Here is a 25,492-nt window from a genome sequence, read left to right as displayed (position 1 = left end):
AAAATACCGTGGCAGAGGTCCACCGACGGGGGAAAGTAACCCCAACCACGCATGTGTAGGTCCCAGGAAATCCTGGGCATTGCTGCTTTGTGCACACGGAGCATCTCGGGCCCACAGGGGTCAAACCAAAGCCGCAGGAAGGAGAGAAAGGGGAAGTCAAGGCATCTGTGTGGTGTGGAAGGAAAAAAAAAACGGCAAGGCAGAGCTCCCTTAAAGGGCGAAACTGCCTCCTAACCATGCATGCGCGTGGCACTCGAGATCCAGGGCTTCCCTGGTTTGTGGCCACAAAGCATATCAGGCAAAAGAGGGGCAGCCCAAAGCGGCAGGAAGTCTTGAATGGGGAGGTCGAGGCACCTGAGTGGTGTGGAAGGAAAAAAACCCCGGTGCAGCAGAGGTCCCCACCAAGGGCAGAAGTACCTCCTAACGGCACATGCGTGGGTCCCTGGGGATACTAGGCATCCCTGTTTCGCACCCACGGAGCATCTCAGGGTCACAGGGGCAGCCCAAAGTGGCAGGAAGTTTTGAAAGGGGAAGTGGAGGCACCTGTGTGGTGAGGAAGGAAAAAAATACAACGTGGCAGATGTTCCCCTACACGCGAAGTGCCTCCCAATCGCCCAGCGTGGGGCCCAGGGTATCCTGGGCATCCCCGGTTCATGTCCACGGAGTGTCTCAAGCCCACGGGGTGCAGCCAAAAGCAGCAGGAAATCTTGAAAGAGCAGGTCGAGGCACCTGTGTGGTGTGGAAGGAAATAAATGTGGTGTGGCAGAGGTCCCACAAAGGAGAAAGAGCCCCACAAGTGCGCATGCATGAGGCCCAGGGTTTCTTGTGCATCCCTGGTTCATGACCGTGGAGCATCTGGGGCCAACGGAGTGCAGCCAAAAGTGGCAGGAAATCTTGAAAGGGGAGGTCGAGGCACCTGTGTGGTGAGGAAGGAATAAAAATGGCGCAGCAGATGTCGCCCCACGGGCGAAAGTGATTCCCAACAGCACAGGTGTGGGCAACCGGGGACCATGGGTTTCCCTGGGTACCACCTATGGAGCACCTTGGGCCCATGGGGTCAGCCGAAGGTGGCAGGAAGACTTGAAAGGGGAGTTGCAGTCACCTGTGTTGTGGAAGGAAAACACAAATGGCGAATCAATGGTGCAACCCACGGGTTAAAGAGCCTCCCCACCGCGCATGTGTGGGGCCCAGGGGACCCTGGGGTCCCTGGTTCACACCTACAGAGCACCTCGGCCCTACGGGGGCCAGCCCAAGGCGGCAGGAACGCTTGAAAGAGTGGGTGAAGGCACCTCTGTTGTGGAGGGAAAAAACAAATGGCGAGGCAGATGTCTGCCACCCGCGGGCGAAAGTGCCTCCCCACAGCACATGCTCAGGGCCTAGGGGATCCTGGGCATCCCTGGTTCATGCCCCCGGAGAGTTTTGGGCCAACGGGGGGCAGCCCAAAGTGTCAGGAAGGCTTGGAAAGTGAGATCGAGGCACCTGTATAGTGAGGAAAGAAAAAAAATACGGCGCCACAGAGGTCCCCCCAGGGGCTAAAGTGCCTCCCAACTGCGCAAGCATAGAGCCAAGGGCATCCTTGGCATTTCTGTTTCTTGCCCACCGTTTGTCTCAGGCCCACGAGGGGCAGCCCAAAGCGACACGAAAGCTTGAAAAGGGACGTCGAGGTACCTGTGTGATGTGGAAGGAAAACAAAACGGTGTGGCATGGGTCTCCCCCAAGTCGAAAGTGCCTCCCAACTGCGCATGCGTGGGGCCCAGGGGCTCCTGGGCACACTTGCTTCACTCCCATGGAGCGTTTCCAGCCCACAGGGGCAGCCCAAAGCCTCAGGAAGGCTTGAAAAAAAGGACATCCAGTCACCTGTGTGGTTTGGAAGGAAAAAAAAATGGCGCAGCCGAGGTCCCCTCCACGGCCAAAGTGACGCCCAGCTGCACATGTCTCGGGCACAGGGGATCCTGGATGTCCATGGTTTGTACCCACAGGGCGTCTCAGGTCCCGCGGGAGAAGCCCAAAGCGGCAGGAAGTTTTGAAATGGGAGGTCGAGGCACCTGTGTATTGTGGAAGGAAAAAAAAAAAATGTCGCGGCTGAGGTCCCCCCCACAGGCCAAAGTATTTATCATTCGCACATGTGCTTGTCCAAGAGGACCCTGGGGTTCCCTGATTTGTGCCCACAGAGCGTCTCGGGCCCAAGTGTTGCAGCCCAAAACGGCAGGAAGTCTTGAAAGAGGAGGTCGAAGCACCTGTGTGATGTGGACAGAAAAAAAATGGGGTGGCCGAAGTGACCCCACTAGCAAAAGTTCCTCCCAAGCGTACATGCATGGGGCCAGGAGATAATGGGAATCTCTGTCTTTCACCTACGGAGCATCTTGGGGCCACGGGGGGTAGCCCAAATCAGCAGGAAGGCGTGAAATAGGAAGTCGAGGCACCTTTGTGGTTTGAAATGAGTAAAACACGGCGCGGCAGAGGTCCCCCCCAAGGACGAAAGTGCCTCCCAATCACTCATGTAAGGGTCCCAGGGGATCCTAGGCATCCCTGGTTCATGCTTACAGAGCATCTCGGGCCCACGGGGGGTAGCTCAAAGCGTCAGGGAGACTTGAAATTGGAGGTCGAGGCACCTGTGTGTTGTGGAAGGAAAAAAAATGACGTGGCATATGTCCCCACCAAAGGTGATAGTTCCCACCTGCAGATGCATGGGGCCCAGGGGATCCAGGACGTCCCTGGTTCTTGCCTACAGAGCATCTCTGGCCCACGGGGGGCAGCCCAAAGCTGCAGGAAAGCTTGCGATTGGAAGTCGAGACACCTGAGTGTTATGGAAGGAAAAAAAAAAAAAACGGAGCCACAGAGGTCCCCAAAACGGGCGAAAATGCCTCCCAAACGCACATTCACTGCACTCAGGGGATTGTGGACATCCTTGTTCTGGCCCAAGGAGCATCTTGGGCCCACAGCAAACAGTCCCAAGCACAGGAAGGCTTGAAAGGTGATGTCGAGGCACCTGTGTTCTGTGGAAGGAAAAAAAAAGGCATACCAGATGACTCCCCACGGGGGAAACTGCTTCCAACCGCGCAAGTTCAGGGCCCTGGGGATCCTGGGCATGCCTGGTTGTCACCCACGGAGCATCTCGGACCCACGGGTGGCAGGCAAAATGGCAGGAATGCTTGAAAGGGAGGACGAGCACTTTTGTGGTATGGGAGAAAAAATAAACGCCACAGCAGAGGTCCCCCCACGGGAGAAAGTGCCTCCCAACCGTGCATGTGCAGGGCCCACGGGATCCTGGGTGTCCCTGCTTCATGCCCACAGAGTGTCTCAGGCTTACTGGGGGCAGCTCAAAGCGGCAGTAAGGGTTCAAAGCGGAAGTCGAGGCACCTGTGTGATATGGAAGGACAAAAAATGTCCCAGCAGATGTCCCACCCATGGGCGAAAGTGCCACCCAACCGAGCATGTGTGGAGCGCTGGGGATCCTGGGCATACCTAGTTCGTGCCCACGGAGCATCTCATGCCCACGGGGTCCAGCCCAAAACGACAGGAAGGCTTGAAAGGGGAGGTGAAGGCTCCAGTCTTGTCAAAGGAAAACACAAAAGGCGAGACAGAGGTCCCCTAACACGGGCAAAAGTGCCTCCCCACCGCACATGTGAAGGGCCTAGGGGACTCTGGGTGTCCCCGATCCATACCCAAATAGTGCCTTGGGCCCATGGGATCCAGCTCAAGGGGGCAGGAAGCCTTGAAAAGGAAGGTGGAGGCAGCTGTGTTGCGGAAGGAAAACACATGGCACAGCAGAGGTTCCCCCAGTAGGCGAAAATGCCTCCCTACCGCGCATGTGCGGGGCCCAGGGGACTCTGGGCATCCCTGGTTAGCACCCATGCAGTGGCTTGGGCCCACGGGGTCAGCCTAAGGCGGCAGGAAGTCTTGAAATGGGAGGTGGAGTCACATGTGTTGTGGAAGGAAAACACAAAGGGCGAATCAGAGGTCCTCCCCAACTGGTGAAAGAGCCTCCCCACTGCACATGCGTGGGGCCCAGGGAACACGGGGGGTCCCTGGTTCGCACCCACGGAGTGCCTCAGACCCACGGGGACCATCCCAAGGCGGCAGGAAGGCTTGAAATAGGAGGTGGAGTCACGTGTGTTTTGGAAGGAAAAAACAACGGCGAGGCAGAGGTACCCCCCAGTGGGAGAAAGTGTCTCCCAACCATGCATGCATGGGAACTTGGGGATCCTGGGCTTCCCTGATTCACATCCCCAAAGACTATTGTGGCAAAGGGGGGTAGCCCAAAGCTTCAGGAAGGCTTGAAGTGGGAGGTCGAGTCACCTGGCACCTGTTCGTTGTGGTAGGAAAACAAAATGGTGTGGCGGAGGTTCCCCCCAAAGATGAAAGTACCTCTCAACCTCACATGCATGGGACCCAGGGGATCCTAGGCATCCCTGGTCCGTGCCCATGGAGCGTTTCAGGCCCACAGTCAGCAGCCCAAAGCGGGAGGAAAGCTTGAAAAGGGAGGTCAAGTCACCTGTGTGGTGTGGAAGGAAAAGAAAAAACGGCGTGGCAGAGGCCTCCCCCACGGAACAAAGTGCCTCCCAACCGCAAATGTGGAGGGTCCAGGGAATCCTTGGCTTCCCTGTTTCATGCCCATGGGAGGCCTAGGGCCCACGAGGGTAACCTAAAGCGGCAGGAAGTCTTGAAGGGGGAGGTTGAGGCACCTGTGTGGTGTGGAAGGTCAAAACAATAGTGCAGCCGAGGTCCCCCCACGGGGAAAAGTGCTTCCCAAATGAGCATGTGCAGGGCCCAGGTTATCCTGGTTGTCCCTAGTTCATGCACCCAGAGTGTCTCGGGCCCACAGGGGACTGCACAAAGTGGCAGGAATGTTTCAAAGGGGAGGTTGAGGCACCTGTGTGTTGTGGAAGGAAAAAAATCATGCGGCATAAGTCCCCACCAAGGAGAATGTGCCTCTCATCCATGCATGCATGGGGACAAGGAAATCCTGGACATCACTGATTCGTGCACCCAGAGCGTCACGGGCACAGAAGGGGGCAGCCTAAAGTGGGAGGAAGGCTTGAAATTAGAGGTCGAGGTACCTGAATGTTGCGGAAGGAAAAAAAAAATGGCGTGGCATAGGTCCTCCCTAAAGGAGAAAGTGCCTCCTAACCGCGCATGTGTGGGGCCCTGGGGGATCCTGGGCATCCCTGTTTCACATCCATGGATCGTATTGTGGACATGGACAGAAGCCCAAAGCAGCAGGAATGCTTCAAATTAGAGGTCGAGGCACCTGTGTGGTGTGTAAGGAAAAAAAAAAAAAAAAAACGGCGCGGCAGAGGTCCCCCCCAAAGACAAAAGTACCTCCCAACTGCACATGCATAGGGGCCAGAGGATACTGGGCATCCCTGTTAAAGACCCACAAGTGTCTCGGGCCCACAGCGGGCATCCCAAAGCAGCAGGAAGGCTTGAAAGGGGAGGTCGAAGCACCTATGTGGTTTCAAAGAAAAAAACACGGTGCGGCAGAAGTCCCCCCCCAAGGGCGAAAGTTCCTTCCAACCTGTCGTGCGTGGGTCTCAGGGGATTCTAGGCGTCCCTGGTTCTTGTGCACAGTGTCTCGGGCCCATGGGGGGCAGCTTAAAGGGGCAGGAAAGCTTGAAATGGGAGGTCGAAACAGTTTGTTTTTGTGGAAGGAAAACAAAATGGAGTGGCAGAGGTCCCCCCCAAAGATGAAAGTGGGATCTCAGCTGCGCATGCGTGCCTCCCAGGGTATCCTGGGTGTCCTTGTTTCACACCCACAGGGCGTATTGGGGACATGAGGGAAGCCCAAAGCAGCAGGAAGTCTTCAAAAGTTTAGTGGAGGCACAGCAGAGGTCTTCCCCATTGGCGAAATAGCCCCCAACCGCGCATGCCTGTGGCCCAGGGCAGCCTGGGCTTCCTTGCTTGGCACATTTAGAGGATCTCAGACCCACGGGGGACAGCCCAATGTGGCAGGAAGGCTTGAAAGGGGAGATCGAGGCACCTGTGTGGTGTGGAAGGAAAAAAACGGCGCACCAGTAGTGCCCCCCACGGGCAAAAGTGCTCCCAACCTCGCATGTGTGGGGCCCAGGGGATCCTTTGCATCCCTGGTTGGCACCCAGCCAGGGAGCAACTCGGGCCCACGGATGGCAGCCCAATGTGGCAGGAAGACTTGAAAGGAGAGGACGAGGCACTTGCGTGATGTGGAAGGAGAAAAAACGCCACAGCAGAGGTCCTCACAAGGGAGAAAGTACCTCCCAACCACGCATGCGTGGGGCTCAAGGTATCCTGGACATCCCTGCTTCATGCCCACAGCGTGTCTCAGGCCCAGGGGGTGCAGCTGAAAGAGGCAGTAAGTCTTCAAAGGGGAAGCCGAGGCCCCTGTGTGGTATGGAAGGACAAAAAAACGTAGCGGCAGAGGTACCCCCACCGGTGAAAGTGTGCATGTGCACATCCCAACTGTGCATGTGCGGATCCCAGGGAATCCCGGGCATCCCTGATTCATGCCCACGGACCATCTCGGGACCACAGGGGGCAACCCAAAGCAGCAGAAAAGATTGAAAAGGGAGATCGAGGCATCTGTGTGGTGTGAAAGGAAAAAAAAATGGCCCAGCAGAGGTCCCCCAATGGGGGAAAGCACCCCCCAACCACACATACCTGGTGCCATGGGGATCCTGGGATTCCCTAGTTTGCACCCACAAAGCGTGTCAGGCCAAAGGAGGGCAGCCCAAAGCGGCAGGAAGGCTTGAATGGGGAGGTCGAGGCACGCGTGTGGTGTGGAAGACTCCCTACTGCACATGCGCCAGTCCAGGGGATACTGGGAATCCCTATTTCATGCTCACGGAGCATCTCAGGCCCACAGGGGGCGGCCCAAAGAAACAGGAAGGCTTGAAAAGGGAGGTCGAGGCAACTTTGTGGTTTGAAAGGAAAGAAACACGGTGCGGCAGAGGTCCCATCCAAGGACAAAAGTGCTTCCCAACCATGCACGCTAGGGTCCCAGGGGATCCCAGGCATCCCTGGTACTTGTGCAAGGAGCATCTCAGGCCCACGGGCGGCAGCTGAAAGCAGCAGAAAGGCTTGAAATAGGAGGTCAAGGAATCTGTTTGTTGTGAAAGGAAAACAAATGGCTTGGCAGTGGTCCCCCGCAAAGATGAAAGTGCCTCTCAATCGTGCATCCATGGGACCGAGGGGATCATGCACATCCCTGCTTCGCTATCATGTAGCGTTTCAGGCCCACGGGGGGGCAGCCTAAAGCAGCAGGAAGGCTTGAAATGGGAGGCTAAGTCATCTGTGTGGTGTGGAAGGAAAAAAAAAAACGGCAGAGCCGAGGTCCCGCCCACGGGTGAAAGTGCCTCCCAAACTAACATGCACAGGGCCCAGTGTATCCTGGACGTCCCTGATTCGGACCTACAGAGCGTCTCGGGCCCACGGGGGCAGCCAAGGCGGCAGGAATGCTTGAAATTGGAGGTCAAGGCACCTGAGTGTTGTGGAAGGAAAAAAAAAATGGCACAGCACAGGTCCTCCCTAAAGACGAAAGTACCTCCTAACCATGCATGCATGGGCCCTGGGGATCCTGGGCGTCCCTGTTTCACACCACGGAGCGTCTTGGGGACATGGTGGCAGCCCAAAGCAGCAGGAAGTCTTCAAAATGGAGGTCGAGACACCTGTGTGGTGTGGAAGGAACAAAATACGGCACAGCAGAGGTCCTCCCCACTGGTGAAATAGCCCTCAACCGCACATGCGCAGGGCCCAGAAGCTCCTGGGCTTCCCTGCTTTCCACCCTCAGCGTGTCTCGAGCCCATGAGGAGCAGCCCAAAGCAACAGAAAGTCTTGAAAGGGAAAGTCGATGCACTTGTGTGGTGTGAAGGGAAAAAAAATGCCACAGCAGAGGTCCCGCCAAGGGAGAAAGTGCCTCCCAACCACTCATTCGCGGGGCCCAGGGGATCCTGCGTGTCCCTGTTCACATTCATGGAGTGTCTCAGGCCCACAGGGGGCAGATCAAAGCGGAAGTGCGGCTTGAAAGGGGAAGTTAAGGCATCAGTGTGGTGTGGAAAGGATAAAAATGGCGCAGCAGATGGCCCCACCACGAGTGAAACTGCCTCCCAACTGCACATGTGCATTGCCCAGGGGATCCTGGGCTTCCCTGCTGTGCACGCACAGGGCGTCTCAGGCCCTCGCAGGCAGTCCATAGTGGAAGAGAGTCTTGTAAGGGGAGATCAAGGCACCTGTATGGTATGGAAAGAAAAAAATAATGGCATGGCAGACTTCCCCCCAACAGGAGAAACTGCCTCCCAGCCAGGCATGCATGGGGCCCAGGGGATCTTGGTCGTCCCTGGTTCGTGCCCACATAGCATCTCGTGCCCACGGGGTGCATCCCAAAGGAGCAGTAAGGTTTCAAAGGGGAGGTCGAGGCACTTGTGTGTTGTGAAAGGAAAAGAAAAATGATGAGACATAGGTCCCCAACAAAGGCTAAAGTGCCTCTCGCCCGCACATGTGTGGGGCCCAGGAGATCCTGGGTGTTCCTGGTTCGAGCTTGAAGAGTGTATCGTGCCCACGGGGGACAGCTCAAAGTGGCAGGAAGGCTTGAAATGGGAGGTCGAGGCACTTGGGTGTTGTGAAAGGAAAAAAAAACGCCAAGGCAGAGGTACCCCCAAAGGAGAAAGTGCCTCCCAACCACTCATTCATGGAGCCTGGGGGATCCTGAGTGTCCCTGCTTCATGTTCACGGAGTGTCTCAGGCCCACAGGGGCAGATCAAAGCAGAAGTAAGTCTTGAAAGGGGAAGTCAAGACACCTGTGTGGTTTGGAAGGAAAAAAAATGGTGTTGCAGAGGTCCTCCCACGGGCGACAGTGCCACCCAACTGTGCATTCACTGCACCCAGGGGATTGTGGGCATCCCTGATTCAGGCCCAAGGAGCATCTCAGGCCCATGGGGGATAACCCCAAGAGACAAGAAGTCTTGAAAAGTGAGGTCGAGGCACCTGTCTGGTGTGAAGGAAAAAAAAAATGGCATGCAAGAGGTCCCCTGCATGGGCGAAAGTCCTCCCAATCACGCACGTACAGGGCCCAGGGGATCCTGGGCTTCCCTGCTTGAGGCCTACGGAGCGTCTCAGGCCCACTTGTGGCAGCCCAAAGCGGCAGGAAGTCTTGAAATGGAAGGACTAGGCACTTGTGTGGTGTGGAAGGAAAAAATGCCATGGCAAAGGTCCCCCCATGGGCGAAATTGCCTCCAAACTGTGCATGCGTGGGGCCAGGGCATCCTGGGCATCCCTGATTCATGCTCACAGAGCATCTCGGGCCCACAGGGGACAACCCAAAACAGCAGGAAGGTTTAAAGGGGTAGTTGAGGCACCAGTGTGGTGTGGAAGGAAAAACATATGGTGCGGTAGACGTTCCCCCACAGGCGAAAGTGCCTCCCAACCGCGCATACGTGGAGCCCAGGGGATACTAGGCATCTTTGTTAAACACTGACAGAGCGTCTCGGGCCCACAGGGGGCAGCCCAAAGCGGCAGGAAGGCTTGAAATGAGAGGTCGAGCACCTCTGTGGTGAGGAAGAAAAAAAAAAAACGGAGTAGCAGAGGTCCCCCACAGGAGAAAGTGCCTCCCAACCGTGAATGCGTGGAGCGCTGGGGTTCCTGGGTGTCCCAGATTGTACCCATGGAGCGCCTCGGCCCATGGCTGCCAGCCCAGTGTGGTAGGAAGGCTTGCAAGGGAAGCTGCAGGCTCCAGTGTTGTGAAAGGAAAACACAAACGGCGAGGCAGAGGTCCCTTAACAAGGGCCAAAGTGCCTCCCCACCGCACATGCGAGGGCCTCGGGGGATTCTAAGCATCCCAGATCTGTGCCCAAGGAGTGCCTCAGGCCCATGGGTTCCAGCCCAGGGCGGCAGGAAGCCTTGAAAGGGGAGGTGGAGGCACCTGTGTTGTGGAAGAAAAACAGAAATGGCGCAGCAGAAGTTCCCCACAATGGGCGAAGTGCCTCCCCACTGCAAAAGCATGGGACCCAGGGTACCCTGGACATCCCTGGTTAGCACCCATGGAGCTGCTTGGGCCCACAGGGTCAGCCTAAGGCAACGGGAAGTCTTGAAAAGGGAGGTGGAGTCACCTGTGTTGTGGAAGGAAAACACAAATGGCGAATCAGAGTTCCCCCACAACGGGTGAAAAAGCCTCCCCACCATGCATGCGTGGGGCCCAGGGGACCCAGGGATCCCTGATTCACACCCACGGAGCCCCTCAGACACACGAGGACCAGACCAATGTGGCAGGAAGGCCTGAAATAGGAGGTCGAAGTACCTGTGTTGTGGAAGGATAAAACAAACGGCGAGGCATAGGTCCACCACAAACGGGTGAAAGTGCCTCCCCATAGCTCATGCGCAATGCCTAGAGGATCCTGGGTGTCCCTGTTTCACGCCCACAGAGCGTCTTGGGCCCAGGTGGAGCAGCCCAAAGCGGCAGGAAGGCTTGAAAGCGGAGATCGAGGCACTTGTGTGGTGGTGAAAGAAAAAAAAAATACCGCGGCCAAGTTCCCCCACACAGGAAAAAGTGCCTCCCAACCACTCATGTGTGGGGTCCAGGGGATCCTGGGGGTCCCTGTTTCACAACAACACAGAGCCTCGGGCCCACGGGGGGCAGCCAAAAGCAGCAGGAATCCTTGAAAGGGGAGGTCGATGTAACAGTGTGGTGTGAAAAAAAAAATGGCGTGGCAGAAGTCCCCCCCATGGGAGAAATTGCCTCACAACCGTGCATCTACGCGGCCCACGGGATCCTGGGCTTCCCTTATTCATGCCAACGGAGCATCTCAGGCCCACTGAGGGCAGCCCAAATCTGCAGGAATGCTCGAAACGGAAGGTCGAGGGACCTGTGTGGTGTGGAAGGAACAAAATACGGCATGGCAGAAGTCCCCCCACGGGTTAAAGTGCCTCCAAACACCGCATGTGTGCAGCACAGCTGATCCTGGGCATCAGTGGATCATGCCCAGCAGCATCTTATGCCCACGGGGGGGCAGCTCAAAGCGGCAGGAAGGCTTCAAAAGGGAGGTCGAGGCATCTGTGTGGTTAGGAAGGAAAAGAAAATGGCGCAGCAGAAGTCCCGTCCACGGGCGACAGTGAGTGTCAAACGTGCATGTGCGGGGCCCAGGGGATCCTGGTCGTCCCTGGTTCACACCCAAGGTCCGTCTGGCGCCCACGTAGTGCAGGCCAAAGCAGCAGGAAGGCTTGAAAGGGGAGGTCGAGGCACCTGTGAGTTGTGGAAGTAAAAAATTACGGCACAGCAAAGATCCCCCACCGGCGAAAGTACTGCCCAAACAAGCATGCACAGGACCGAGGGGTCCCTGGGAATCTCTCTTTCACACCCACGCAGCATATCAGGCCCACCGGGGGCAGCTCAAAGTGGCAGAAATGCTTGAAATGGGAGATCGAGGCACCTGTTTGTTGCAGAAGAAAAACAAAATGGCACGGCAGAAGTCGCCAGCAAAAATGAATGTGCTTCTCAACCACACATGCATGGGGCCCAGTGGATCCTGCACATCCCTGGTTCATGATCATGGAGCATTTCAGGGCCACGAGGGGCAGCCCAAAGTGGCAAGAAGGCTTGAAATGGGAGGTCGAGTCACCTGTGTGGTGTGGAAGAGGAAAAAAACGGCGTAGCTGAGGCCCCTCCAAGGGTGAAAGTGCCTCCCAACCGTGCATAAGCAAGGCCTAGGGGATACTCGGCATCCCTGGCTCATGCCTATGGAGTGCCTTTGGCCCACGGGGGCAGTCTAAGGCAGCAAGAGAGCTTGAAAGGGGAGATTGTGGCACCGGTGTGGTGTGGAAGGACAAAAAAAGGAGCGGCCATGGTCCCCCCCACTGGCAAAAGTGCCTCCCAAACGAGCATGCACAGGGCCCAGGGGATCCTGGATATCCCTGGTTCATGCACCCAGGGCATCTCGGGCCCACAGGGGGCAGCCAACGCCGGAGGAAGTCAGGAAGTCTTGAAATTGGAGGTTGAGGCAACTGAGTGTTGTGTAAGGAAAAAAATGGCGTGGCGTAAGTCCTCCCTAAAGGCGACAGTGCCTCCAAACTAGCATGCACATTGCCCTGGGGATCCTGGGCGTCCCTGTTTCACACCCAGAGAGTGTCTTGCGGACATGGAGGGAAGACCAAAGCAGCAGAAAGGCTGCAAATGGGAAGTCGAGGCACCTGTGTAGTATGCAAGGAAAAAAAACGGTGCAGCAGAGGTCCCCCAAAGGGCTAAAGTGCCTCCAAAGCCTGCATGCACAGGGCCCAGGGAATCCTGTGTGTCCCTGGTTCGTGCCCATGCTGCATCTCGGGCCCACAGGGGGCAACCCAAACTGGCAAGAAGGATTGAAATGGGAGGTCGACGAATCTGTGTTGTGTGGAAGGAAAAAAAAATGACGCATCAGAGGTCCCCCAACGGGAAAAAGTGCCTACCAACCACGCATTTATGGGGACCTGGGGATGCTGGGCTTCTCTGTTTCACGCCCACAAAGCGTATTGGGCCAATGTGGGGCAGCCCAAAGCAGCAGGAATTCTTGAATGGGGAGGTCGAGGCGCCTGTGTGTTGTGGAAGGAAAAAAAATGGCATGGCCCCCACAACGGGCAAAAGTACCCCCAACCGCACATGCGTGAGGCCCAGGGGATACTAGGCATCCCTGCTTCGCACCCATGGAGTGTTTCAGGGCCAAGGGGGCATCCCAAAGAGGCAGGAAGGTTTGAAAGGGAAAGTGGAGGCACCTGTGTGAAGTGGAAGGAAAAAAAATACGGTGCAACAGACGTCCCCCAATAGGCAAAAGTGCCTCCCAACCACGCAACCTGGGAGCCAGGGGATTCTGGGAATCTTTGTTTAATGCGCACGTAGTGTCTCAGGCACACAGGGGGCAGCCCAAAACGGCAGGAAGGCTTGAAAGGGAAGATTGAGGCACCTGTGTGGTGAGGAAAAAAAAAAAAAACGCGAAGCAGAGGTACCCCACGGGCGAAAGTGCCACCCAACCGCAAATGTGTGGAGAACTGAGGATCCTGGGTGTCCCAGGTTCTCACCGGAGGAGAGCCTCGGCCCACGGGAGCCAGCCCTAGGCGGCAGGAAGGCTAGAAAATGGAGGTGCAGGCTCCAGTGTTGTGAAAGGAAAACACAAATGGCAAGACAGAGGTTTCCCCTGACGGGCAAAAGTGCCTCCCACCACCCATATGTGGTGCCCAGGGGATCCTTGGCATCCCTGCTTCATGCCCACGGAGCGTCTCTTGCCCATGGGGGGCAGCCCAAAGCAGCGGAAACGCTTGAAAGGGGAGGTTGAGGCACCTGTGTGGTTAGGAAGGAAAAGAAAACAGCACGGCAGAGGTCCGGCCCACCCGCCAAAGTGCCTCTCAACTGCGCATGCGCGGGGCCCACGGGCTATTGGGACTCACTGTTTGGTGCCCACGGAGCATCTTAGGCCCACAGGGTAGCCCAAAGTGGCAGAAAGTCTGGAAAGGGGAGGTCGAGGCACTTTTGCGGTTTGAAAGGAAAAACACACGGCACGGCAGACGTTTCCCCCAAGGGCGAAAGTGTCTCCCAACCGTGACGGCGCGGGTCCCAGGGGAACCTAGGCATCCCCCTGATTCTTGTGCATGGAGCGTCGCGGGCCCACAAGGGGTAGCTCAAAGCAGCAGGAAGGCTTGAAATGGGAGGTCGAGGCACCTGTTTGTAGTGGAAGGAAAACAAAATGGCGTGGCAGACGTCCTCCCCCCAAAGACGAAACTTCCTCTCAACCGCGCTTGCAAGGGGCCCAGGGGATCCTAGGCATCCCTGGTTCACACCCATAGAGCATTTCAGGCCCACAGGAGGCAGCCCAAAGCGGCAGGAAGTCTTGAAATGGGAGGTCAGGGCAACTCTGTGGTGTGGAAGGAACAAAATACGACGTGGCAGAGGTCCCCTCACGGGCGAAAGTGTCTCCCACCCGTGCATGTGCAGGGTGCGGGGGATCCTGGGCATCCCTGATTCACACCCATAGAGCATCTCATCCCCACGGGGGTCAGCCCAAAGCAGCAGGAAGGCTCGGAAGGGGATGGAAGGAATATAAAACGGCATGGCAGAGGTCCCTCCACGGGTGAAAGTGCCTCCAAACTGCGTATGCGCGGGGGACCAGGGACTCCTGGGCATCCCTGTTTCACATCGACGGAGGGTCTCAAGCTCACGGGGTCAGCCCAAATTGGCAGGAAGGCTTGAAATGTGAGGTCGAGACACCTGTGTGGTGTGAAGGAAAAAAAAAAAAACGCTGCAGCAGAGGTCCCACCACTGGAGAAAGTGGCTCCCAACCGCTCATTCGCGGGGCTCAGGGGATCTTGCATGTCCCTGCTTTGCATTGACCGAGTGTCTCAGGCCCACGCGGGGAAGATCAAAGCGGAAGTAACGCTTGAAAGGGAAAGTCGAGGCACCTGTGTGGTATGGAAGGTTAAAAAAAAAAAAAAACGGCACGGCAGAGGTTCCCCCAAGGGCAAAAGTGCCTCCCAACAGCGCATGCCTGGGATTGAAGAGATCCTGAGCTTCCCTGGTTCGCACCCACGAATTTTCTCGGGCCCAAGGGGGTGAGACCAAGGCAGCAGGAATGCTTGAAAGGGGAGGTCGAGTCCCCCGTGTGTTGTGGAAGGAAGAAAAAATGGAGCCGCTGAGGTCCCCCCAACGGGCAAAAGTGCCCCCAACCATGCATTCAGTGTGCCCAGGGGATTGTGGGCATCCCTGGTTGAGGCCCAAGGAGAGTCTTGGGCCTACGGGGGACAGCCCCGAGCTGCATGAAGGCTTGAAAGGTGAGGTTGAGGCACTTGTGTGGTGTGGAAGGAAAAAAAACAGTGTGACAGAGGTCCCCACCAAGGGCGAAAGTGCTCCCAACAGCACATGTGCAGGGTTCAGGGGATCCTGGGTGTCCCTGCTTCATGCCACAGCATGTCTCAGGCCCACAGGGAGCAGCTAAAAGTGGCAGTAAGGTGTCAAAAGGAAGTCGAGGCACCTGGGTGGTATGCTAGGAAAAAAAAGTCGCTTCATAGATTCCTCTCACGGGCGAAAGTGACTCCAAACCATAAATGCGTGGATAGCAGGGAATCCTGGGCGTCCCTGATTCACACGCAAGGAGCATCTCGGGCCCACAGGGGGCAATCCAAAGCGGGAGGAAGGATTGAAGTGGGAGGTGGAGGCATCTGTTTGTTGTGGAAGGAAAACAAAATTGCATGGCAGATGTCCCCGCCAAAGACGAAAATGCCGTCAACCACGCATGTGTGGGGCGCAGGGGATGCTGAGCATCCCTAATTCACAAGCATGGAGTGATTCAGGTCCATGGGGTGCAGTCCAAAGCTGTAGGAAGGCATGAAAATGGAGGTCGAGTCCCCTGTGTGGTGTGGAAGAATAAAAAACGGCATGGCGGAGGTACCCCCCACGGAGGAAAGTGCCCCCCAACGGTGAATGCTCAGGAACCTGGGGATCCTGGCCATCCCTGCTTGATGCCCTTGGAGCACTGCCGGCCCACAGGGGCAGCCTAAAGCAGCAGGAGGTCTTGAAAGGGGAAGCTGAGGCACTTTTCTGGTGTGGAAGAAAAAAAAAAAGGCCCGGCCGAGGTCCACCCCACAGGCCAAAGTACCTCCCAACAGTAAATGCCTGGGGCCCAGGGTATCCTGGGCTTCCATGGGTCGCGCCCACAGGGCGTCTCTGGCCCACAGGGAGAAGCCCAAAGTGTCAGGAAAGCTCGAAAGGGGAGGTCGAGGCACCTGTGTTGTGTGGAAGGAAAAAAAAGTCACAGCCGAGGTCCCACCCACAGACGAAAGTGCCTGCCAACCACGCATGTGTGGGGCCCAAGAGATAATGGGCATCCCTGTATTGTGCCCACAGAGTGCCTCAGGGCAGCACGGGGGATAGCCCAAAGCGACAGGAAGGCTTGAAAGGGAGTCGAGGCACCTTTGGGGTTTGAAAGTTAAAAATCAGCATGGCAGAGGTCGCCCCAAGGCTGAAAGTGCTTCCCAACCGCACATGTGAGGGTTCCACAGGATACTAGGGATCCGTGTTTTGCACCCACGGGAGCGCCTCGGGGACACAGCGGCAGCCCAAAGTGGCAGGAAGTCTTGAAAGGGGAAGTGGAAGCACTTGTGTGGTGTGGAAGGAAAAAAATACGGAGCTGCAGACTTCCCTACACAGACGAAAGTGTCTCCCAACCGCGCATACTTGGGGCCCAGAGGGTCCTGGACATCTTTGTTTCACTCCCACTGAGCGTCTCGGGCCCACAGGGAGCAGCCTAAAGCTGCAGGAAGGCTTGAAAAGGGAGGTGCAAGCTCCAGTGTTGTGAAAGGAAAACACAAACGGCGCAGCAGAGGTCCCCCACGGGGAAAATGTCCCCCAACCGTGCATGCTTGAAGCCCTGGTACCCTGGGCTTCCCAGTTTCTCACCCACGGAGGGTCTTGGCCCACAGGGGCCAGCCGAAGGCGGCAGGAAGGCTTGAAAGGGGAGGTGCACGCACCAGTGTTGTGAAAGGAAAACACAAATGGCGAGACAGAGGTCCCCCCCACATGGGGGAAAGTGCCTCCCCACTGCACATGCACAGGGCCCAGGGGACTCTGGGCGTTCCTGGTCTGTGCCCAAGCAGTGCCTCGGGCTAAGGGGCCCAGCCAAAAGTGGCAGGAAGTCTTGAAAGTGGAGGTGGAGTCACCTGTTTTGCAGAAGTAAAACACAAATGACGAATCAGAGGTCCCCCACAACGGGCAAAAGTGCCTCCCCACCGCACATGCCTGGGGCCCAGGGGACACTGGGGTTCCAAGTTTTGCACCCAGCATGCGCCTCGGCCCTACGGGTGCCAGCCCAAGGTGGCATGAAGTCTTGAAAGAGGATGTGGAGGCACCTGTGTTGTGGAAGGAAAAAACAAACAGCGAGGCAGATATCCCACCCCAAGGGCTAAAGAGCCTCCCCTCCGCGCATGCACAGGGTGTAGGGGATCCTAAGCATACCTGATTCATGCCCACGGAGTGTTTTGGGCTCATGTGGGGCAGCCCAAAGCTGCAAGAAGTCTTGAAAGGGGAGGTCGAGGCGCCTGTGTGGTGTGGAAGGAAAGAAAACGGGGTGGCAGAGGTACCCCCAAAGACGAAAGTGCCTTCCAACCACCGTACACATGCCCCAGGGGATCCAGAAGTCACGGATTCACACGCACGGAGCATTTATAGCTCACGCTGCCCAGCCCAAAGCGGCAGGAACGCTTGAAAGCTGAAGTAGAGGCACCACTGTGGATTGAAAGGAAAAAATATGGTGGAGCAGATGTCCCCCCACAGGCGAAAGTTCCTCCCAACCGCGCATACGTGGGGCCCAGGGGATCCCAGGCTTCCCTGGCTCATGCCCACAGGGTGTCTCAGGCCCACAAGGGACAGGCTAAAGCGGCAGAAATGCTTGAAAGCCACAGTCGAGGTACTTGTGAGGTGGTGAAAGGAAAAAAAATATGGCGTGGCCGAGGTCCCCCCACAGGCTAAACTGCCTCCCAACCACGCATGTGTGCAGCCCAGGGGATTCTGGGCATCCCTGGTTCACACACACTCAAAGTCTTGGGACCATGGGGGCAGCTGAAGACGACAGGAAACTTGAAAAGAGAGGTCGAGGCACCTGTATGGAAAGAAAAAAAAACGGCGCCACAGAAGTGCCCCTCACGGGAGAAACTGCCTCCCAACAACGTCTGTGGGGGGAACACGGGATCCTGGGCAAGCCTTGTTCACACCAACGGAGCATCTCAAGCCCACAGAGGGCAGACCAAAGCAGCAGGAAAGCTTCAAATGGGAGGTCGAAGCACTTGTGTGGTGAGGAAGGAACAAAATACGGAATGGCAGAGGTCCCCCCACTGGCTAATGTGCCTCCCAACCGCACATGTGCAGGGTGCAGGAGATCCCATGCATCCCTGATTCATACCCACGGAGCGTCTCATCCCCAAGGGGTACATTCCAAAGCGCAGGAAGTCTTGAAAGGGGAGGTCAAGGCACCTCTGTGGTGAGGAAGGAAAAAATACTGCACTGCAGATGTTCCTTCATGGGCGAAAGTGGCTCCCAATAGTGATGGTGTGTGGCACAAGGGACCATGGGTATCCCTGGGTAGCAGCCATGAAGTGGCTTTGGCCCACGGGGGTCAGCCCAAGGCGGAAGGAAGACTTGAAAGGGCAGGTGGAGTCACCTGTGTTGTGGAAGGAAAACACAAAAGGCGAATAAGTGGTCCTCCCCAACAGGTGAAAGAACTTCCCCACCTTGCATGTGTGGGGCCCAGGGGACTCTTGCGGTCCCTGGTTTGCACGCACAGTGCTCCTCAGGCTCACAGTGTCAGCCCAAGGCGACAGGAAGGCTTGAAAGTAGAGGTGAAGGCATCTATGTTGTGGAGGGAAAAAAACAAAGGGCGAGGCAGAGGTTCGCCCACCACGGGCGAAAATGCCTCCACACCGCGCATAAGCGGGACCTAAGGGATCCTGGGCCTCCCTGGTTCTAGCCCACGGAGAGTCTTTGGCCCACTGGAGTCAGGCCAAAGTGGCAGGAAGGCTTGAAAGGGGAGGTCGAGGCACCCATGTGATGTGGAACGAAAAGATAATGGCATGGCAGAGGTCCCCACGACGGGTGAAACTGCCTCCCAACCGCGCATGCGCGTGGCCGGGGGATCCTCGGCTTCCCTGGTTCACACTCAGAGGGCGTCTCAGGCCCATTCAGGCCCCTTCCTTCGAAATCGGAAGGAAGGCTTGAAAGGGGAGGTCGAGGCACCTGTGTGGTATTTAAAGAAAAAACAAGCAGCTCAGCAGAAGTCCCCACCATGGGAGAAACTGCCTCCCAACCGTGCATGTGCGGGTCCCAGGGTATCCTGGGTGTCCCTGGTTCATGCCCACAGAATGTCTCTTGCCCACAGGGGACAGTGGAAAGTGGCAGAAAAGTATGAAATGTGAGGTCGACACCGGTCGCGACTCAGCACGGGAGTGGGTAGGGAGCCGACTCCTGGCAGAGGGGGTCACTCGCTGGATGGAACACCGGGGAAGAAAAAAACAACCCCATCAAAAAGTGGGCAAAGGATACGAACAGACACTTCTCAAAAGAAGACATTTATGAGCCAAAAAACACATGAAAAAATGCTCACCATCACTGGCCATCAGAGAAATGCAAATCAAAACAACAATGAGATACCATCTCACACCAGTTAGAATGGTAATCATTAAAAAGTCAGGAAACAACAGGTGCTGGAGAGGATGTGGAGAAATAGGAACATCTGGTGGGACTGTAAACTAGTTCAACCCTTGTGGAAGTCAGTGTGGCGATTCCTCAGGGATCTAGAACTACAAATACCATTTGACCCAGGCATCCCATTACTGAATATATACCCAAAGGACTATAAATCATGCTGCTATAAAGACACATGCACACGTATGTTTATTGCAGCACTATTCACAATAGCAAAGACTTGGAACCAACCCAAATGTCCATCAATGATAGATTGGATTAAGAAAATGTGGCACATATACACCATGGAATAGTATGCAGCCATAAAAAATGATGAGTTCATGTCCTTTGTAGAGACATGGATGAAATTGGAAATCATCATTCTCAGTAAACTATCGCAAGAACAAAAAACCAAACACCACATATTCTCACTCATAGGTGGGAATTGAACAATAAGAACACATGGACACAGGAAGGGGAACATCACACTCTGGGTACTGTTGTGGGGTGGGGGGAGGGGTAGGGGATAGCTTTAGGAGATATACCTAATGCTAAATAATGACGAGTTAATGGGTGCAGCACACCAGCATGGCACATGTATACATACGTAACTAACATGCACATTGTGCACATGTACCCTAAAACTTAAAGTATAATAATAATAAAATAAAATTAAAAAAAGAAACTTGAACAACACGGGAGTTAGGGGCACTGACCTAACACAGTCAAATCTATGTGTAACTGTTGACTCCTCAAAACTTAACTACTAATAGCCTACTGTTGACCAATAGCACAAACAATAAATGAACACATTTTATATCTTTTATGTACTATATACTGTATTCATATAATAAAGTTAGAGAAAAAAAAAAAAGAAACGTGAGGTCGAGGCACCTGTGCTGTGAAAGGGAAAAAACAAAACAGCACAGCAGACGTCCCCCCAAAAAACGAACAAGCCTCTCAACCACGCATACGTGGGTCCCAGGGCACCCTGGGCACCCATGATTCGTAACGATGGAGCGTTTCAGGCCCACAGGGTGCAGGCCAAAGCGGCAGAAATGTATGAAATGGGAGGTCAAGTCATCTGTGTGGTGTAGAAGGAAAAAAAAGGGCACAGCAGAGGTCCCCACCACGGGTGAAATTGCCTCCCAACCACGCATGCACAGGGCTCAGGGGATCCTGAGCTTCCCTGGTTCACACGCACAGGGCCATTCTCAGGCCCATTCGGGCAGCCCAAAACGGAAGGAAGCCTTGAAAGAGGAGGTCGAGGCACCTGTGTGGTGTGGAAAGGAAAAAAAAGGGCGCAGCCAATGTCTCCCCGACAGGAGACACTGCCTCCCAACCCCGCTTGTGTGGGGGATTGTGGGTTTCCCTGCTTCATGCCCACAGAGTGTCTCAGGCCCAAGGGGGGCAGCTCAAAGAGGCGGTAATTCTTCAAAGGGGAAGTCGAGGCACCTGTGTGGTATGGATGAAAAAAACCGGCTCGGCAGAGGTACTCCCCACGAACGAGATCCTGGGCGTCCCTGGTTCATGCCCATGGAGCACCTCGGGGCCACGGGGACAGCCTAAAGCGGCAGGAAGGCTTGAAAGGGGAGATTGAGGCACATGTGTGCTGTGGAAGGACAAAAAAGAAGCAGCCAAAGTTCCCGTGCATGGGAGCGCCCAGGGGCCAAAGGGGGCCATCCCAAGGCGTCAAGAAGTCTTGTAAGGGGAGGTGGAGGCACCTGTGTTGTGGAAGGAAAACACAAACGGCAAGCAGAGGTCACCCCGTCGGGAAGACGTGCCTCAACACCGTGCGTGGGCAGGGCCCAGGGTACACTGACCATCTCTGGTATGCACCCACAGAGCGCCTCTGCCCACGGAGGCTATCACAAGGCGGCAGGAAGCATTGCAAGGGCAGGTGGAGGCACCAGGTTTGGGGAAGGAAAACACAAAAAGCGTGGCAGAGGTCCTCAACCACAGGTGAAAGTGAACCCCCACCGTGCATGCACAAGGCCCAGTGGACACTGAGCGTCCCTGGTTCATGCCCATGGAGCACCTCGGGCCAACGGGGGCGAGAAGAAGGTGGCAGGAACGCTTGAAAGGTGTGGTGGAGGGACCAGTGTGGTGGAAGGAAAACACAAGTGGCGTGGCAATGTTCCCCCCAACAGGTGAAAGTGCCCCCCTCGATGCATGGGTGGGGCCCAAGGGACCCTGGGCGTTTCTAGTTCCTGCCCACTTAGTGCCTCGAGCCCACGGTCCCAGCCCAAGGTGGCAAGAAGGCTTGAAATGGGCAGTGGAGGCCCCCGTGTTGTGGAAGGAAAACAGAAATGGCAAGGCCTAGGTTCCCCCCGTGGGGTAAGTGCCTCCCCATCGCGCATGCTTGAGGCCCAGGAGACACTGGGCATATCTAGAACATGCCCACAGAGCACCTCGGCCCTCGAGGGCCAGCCCAAGGTGGCAGGAATGCTTGAAAGGAGAAGTGGAAGCACCTGTGTTGTGGAAGGAGAACACAAACAGCGAGGCGGACGTCCCCCACACGGGCAAAAGTACCTCCCCACTGCACATGTGCAGGGCCGAGACAACCACGGGCGTCCTTGTTTTGTGCCCTCAGAGTGCCTCGGCCCACGTGGCCCAGCCCAAGGCAGCGGGAAATCTTGAAAGTGGAGTTCGAGGCAACTGTGATGTGGAAGGAAAACAAAAACGGTGTGGCAAAGTTCCCTCCCCATAGGGGAAAGTGCCCCCCACCGCACATACTGGGACCCAGGGGATGCAGGGCATTCCTGCTTCATGCTCACAGAGTGCCTCAAGCCCAAGGGAGCCAGCCAAATGCGGCAGGAAGGCGTGAATGGGGAAGTGGAAGCAACTATGTTGTGGAAGGAAAACATAAACGGCGAGGCACAGGTCTCCCACCACGGGCAAAAGGGCCTCCCCACCGTGCATGTGCAAGGCCAGAGGAACCTGGGGGTCCCTGATTCATGCACACACAGCACCTGGGGCCAAAGGGGGCCAGCCAAAGCCGGCAAGAAAGCTTGAAAGGGGAGGTGGAGGCATCTGTGTTGTGGAAGGAAAACACAAATGGAGAGGCAGAGGTCCCCCACCGAGAGAGAGTGACCCCCACCACGCATGCATGGGGCCTAGGGGACCTTGAGCATCCCTGGTTCTTGCAGACAGAGCTCCTTGGGCCCCCAGGGGCCAGCCCAAGATGGCAGGAAGGCTTGAAATGGGAGGTGGAGGCACCAGTGTTGTGGAAGGAAAAGACAAACAGTGAGGCAAAGGTCCCCCTGTCGGAAGAAAGTGCCTCGACACCACGCATGCCTTGCCAGGGTACACTGACCATCCCTGGTATGCTCCCACTGAGTGCCTGTGCTCACGGGGGCCAGCCAAAGGCTGCAGGAAGACTTGAAATGGGAGGTCGAGGCACCTGGGTTGTGGAAGGAAAACACAAATGGCAAGGCAGAGTTTCGTCCCCACGGGTGAAATTGCCTCCCCACTGCACATGCGTGGGGCCCAGGAGACCCTGGGCGTCACTGGAAAATGGCTACAGAGTGCCTCAACCCACGGAGGCCAGCCCAAGGTGGCAGAAATATTTGCAAGGAGAGGTGGAGGCACTTGGGTTGGGGAAGGAAAACACAAACAGCGAAGCAGAGATTCCCACCCATGGGCAAAAGCGAATCCGCACCGTGCTTGTGCAGGGCCCAGTGGACCCGGGGCTTTCATGGTTTGTGCCCACATAGCACCTCAGGCCAATGGGGGCCAGCCCAAAGTGGCAGGAATGCTTGAAAGGGGTGGTGGAGGCACCAGTGTGGTGGAAGGAAAACACAAGAGGCACGGCAATGGACCCCCCCACGGGTGAAAGTGCCTCCCCTTCGCGCATGGGTAGGGCCCAGGGGACCCTGGGCATCCCTAGTTCCTGCACACGGGGCGCCTCAAGCCCATGGTGGCCATCCCAAGGCAGCAGGAATGCTTGAAAGGGTGGTGGAGGCATCTGTGGAATGGAAGTAACACACAAACGGCGAGGCATTTTCCCCTGTGGGGAAAGTGCCATCCCACCTCCCTTGCTTGAAGCGAAGGGGACCTTGAGCATCCCTGATTCGTGCCAAGGGAGTGCCTCGGGCCCACGGTGGGCAGCCCAAGTTGGCAGGAAGGCTTGAAAGGGGAGGTGGAGGCACTCATGTTGTGGAAGGAAAACACAAACGGTGCAGCAAACCTCCTCACCAATGGCGAAAGTGCCACCCCGCTGCACAAGCGTGGGGTCCAGGGGACCCTTGGTGTCCCTGATTCATGCCCACAGAGCATCTCAGCCACACAGGGTGCAGCACAAGGCTGCAGGAAGGGTGGAAACAGGAGGTGGAAGCACCTGTGTTGTGGAAGGAAAACACAAATGGCGATGCAGAGGTCCCACTCCACAGATGAAAATGCCTACCCACCACTCATACATGGGGCCAAGGGGACCCTGGGCGTTCCTGGTTCAGGCCTATGGAGCGCTTCAGCCCAGGGGGCCAGCCCAAGGTGCAGGAAGGCTTGAAAGGGGAGGTGGAGGCACCTGTGTTGTGAAAGGAAAACACAAATGGCGAGGGAGAGGTCTTCCCCACGGGTGAAAGTGCCTCCCCACCGGGCATGCGTGGGGTCCAGGGGACCCTGGATTTCCCTTGCTCGTGCCCACAGAGTGCCTAAGGCAGACGGGTGCCAGCCCAGGGAGGCAGGAAGGCTTGAAAGGGGGTGTGGAGGCTCCCATGTTGTGGAAGGAAAACAAAAACGGCAAGGCAGAAGTCCCCACCCATGGGCAAAAGTGTCTTCCCACTGTGCATGAGCGGGACCCAGGGGACCAAGGGCATCCCTGGTTCACACTGACAGTGTCTCAACCCACGGGTGCCAACCCAAGGTGGCAGGAAGGCTTGAAAGTGGAGGTGGAGGCACTGGTGGTGTGGAAGGAAAACACAAATGGCGTGGCAGAGGTATGCCTCCCGGACGAAAGTGTCATCTTAACGCGCATGCGTGGGAACCAGGAGACCTTGGGCTTCACTGGTTTGCACCCACAGAGGGCCTCGGGCCAATGGGGGCCAGCCCAAGGCGCAGGAAGCCTTAAAATGGGAGTTGGTGGCAAGTGTGTTGTGGAAGGAAAACACGAACGGCGGAGCAGAGGTTCCCTCCCACGGGCGAAAGTGCCTCCGCACCACACATATGTGGGGCCCAGAGGAGCCTGGGTGTCCCTGATTTGTGCAAATGGAGCTCCTCACACCCCAAGGGTCAGCCCAAGGGGGCAAGTAGACTTGAAAGGGGAGGTGGAGGCACCCGTGTTTTGGAATGCAAACACAAAGAGTGACGCAGTGGTCCCACCCCAGGTGCGAAGTTGCCTCCCCAGAGTGCATACGTGGTGCCCAGGCAACCCTGGACATCCGTCGTTCACATGCAAGTGGTTCTTGGGCCCATGGTGGCCAGCCCAAGGGGGCAGGAATGCTTGAAAGGGGAGGTGGAGGCACCCATGTTGTAGAATGCAAACACAAACGGCGAGGCACATGTCTCCCCCAACGGGTGAAAGTGCTTCCACTCTGCAAATGCGTGGGACTCAGGGGAATCTAGGCGTCTCTGGTTCGTGCCTATGGAGAGCATCAGCCCACAGCAGCCAGCCCAAGGCGGCAGGAAATCTTGAAATGGGAGGTGGAGGCACCCGATTTGTGGAAGGAAAACACAAACGGCACGGCAGAGATCCCCCTCCACGGACGAAGGTGCCTTCACACTGCACATTCGTGGGGATCAGGGGACCCTAGGCGTCCCTTGGTCGCACCTACAGAGCACCTCGGGCCCACATGGGCCAGGGCAAGGTGTCATTAACGCTTGAAAGGAGAAGTTGAGGCACCCGTTGTGTGGAAGAAAAACACAAACAGCGAGGTAGAGGTCCCCCTCCACTGGCGAAAGCCTACCCACCACGCATGTGCAGGGCCTAGGGGCCCTTGGGTGTCCCTCAGTCATGACCACGGAGTGCCTCAGGCCAACGCGGGCCAGCCAAAGGTGGCAGGAAATATTGATAATGGAAGTGGAGGCACTTGTGTTGTAGAAAGAAAACACAAATAGTGAGGCAGAGGTCCCCACCCCCCAGCGAAAGTATCTCCCAACTGCACATGCGTGGGGCCCACGGGATCTTGGGTGACCCTGCTTCACACCCCCGAGCACCTTGCTCCCCGGGGACCAGACCAAGGAGGGAGGAAGGCTTGAAATGGGAGGTGGAGGCACCTGTGTTGAAAAAAACAAAAGCAGCGTGGCAGATGTTCCACATCACGGGCGCAAGTGCCTTCCCATGGCACATGCACAGGGCCCAGGGAACCCTGGGCATCCCTGATTTGCACCCATGGAGTGCCACGG

The sequence above is a fragment of the Pongo pygmaeus genome, chromosome 16 (assembly GCF_028885625.2).
Source record: "Pongo pygmaeus isolate AG05252 chromosome 16, NHGRI_mPonPyg2-v2.0_pri, whole genome shotgun sequence".
Lineage (NCBI taxonomy): Eukaryota > Metazoa > Chordata > Mammalia > Primates > Hominidae > Pongo > Pongo pygmaeus.
Note: the sequence above shows the minus strand (reverse complement) of the source record.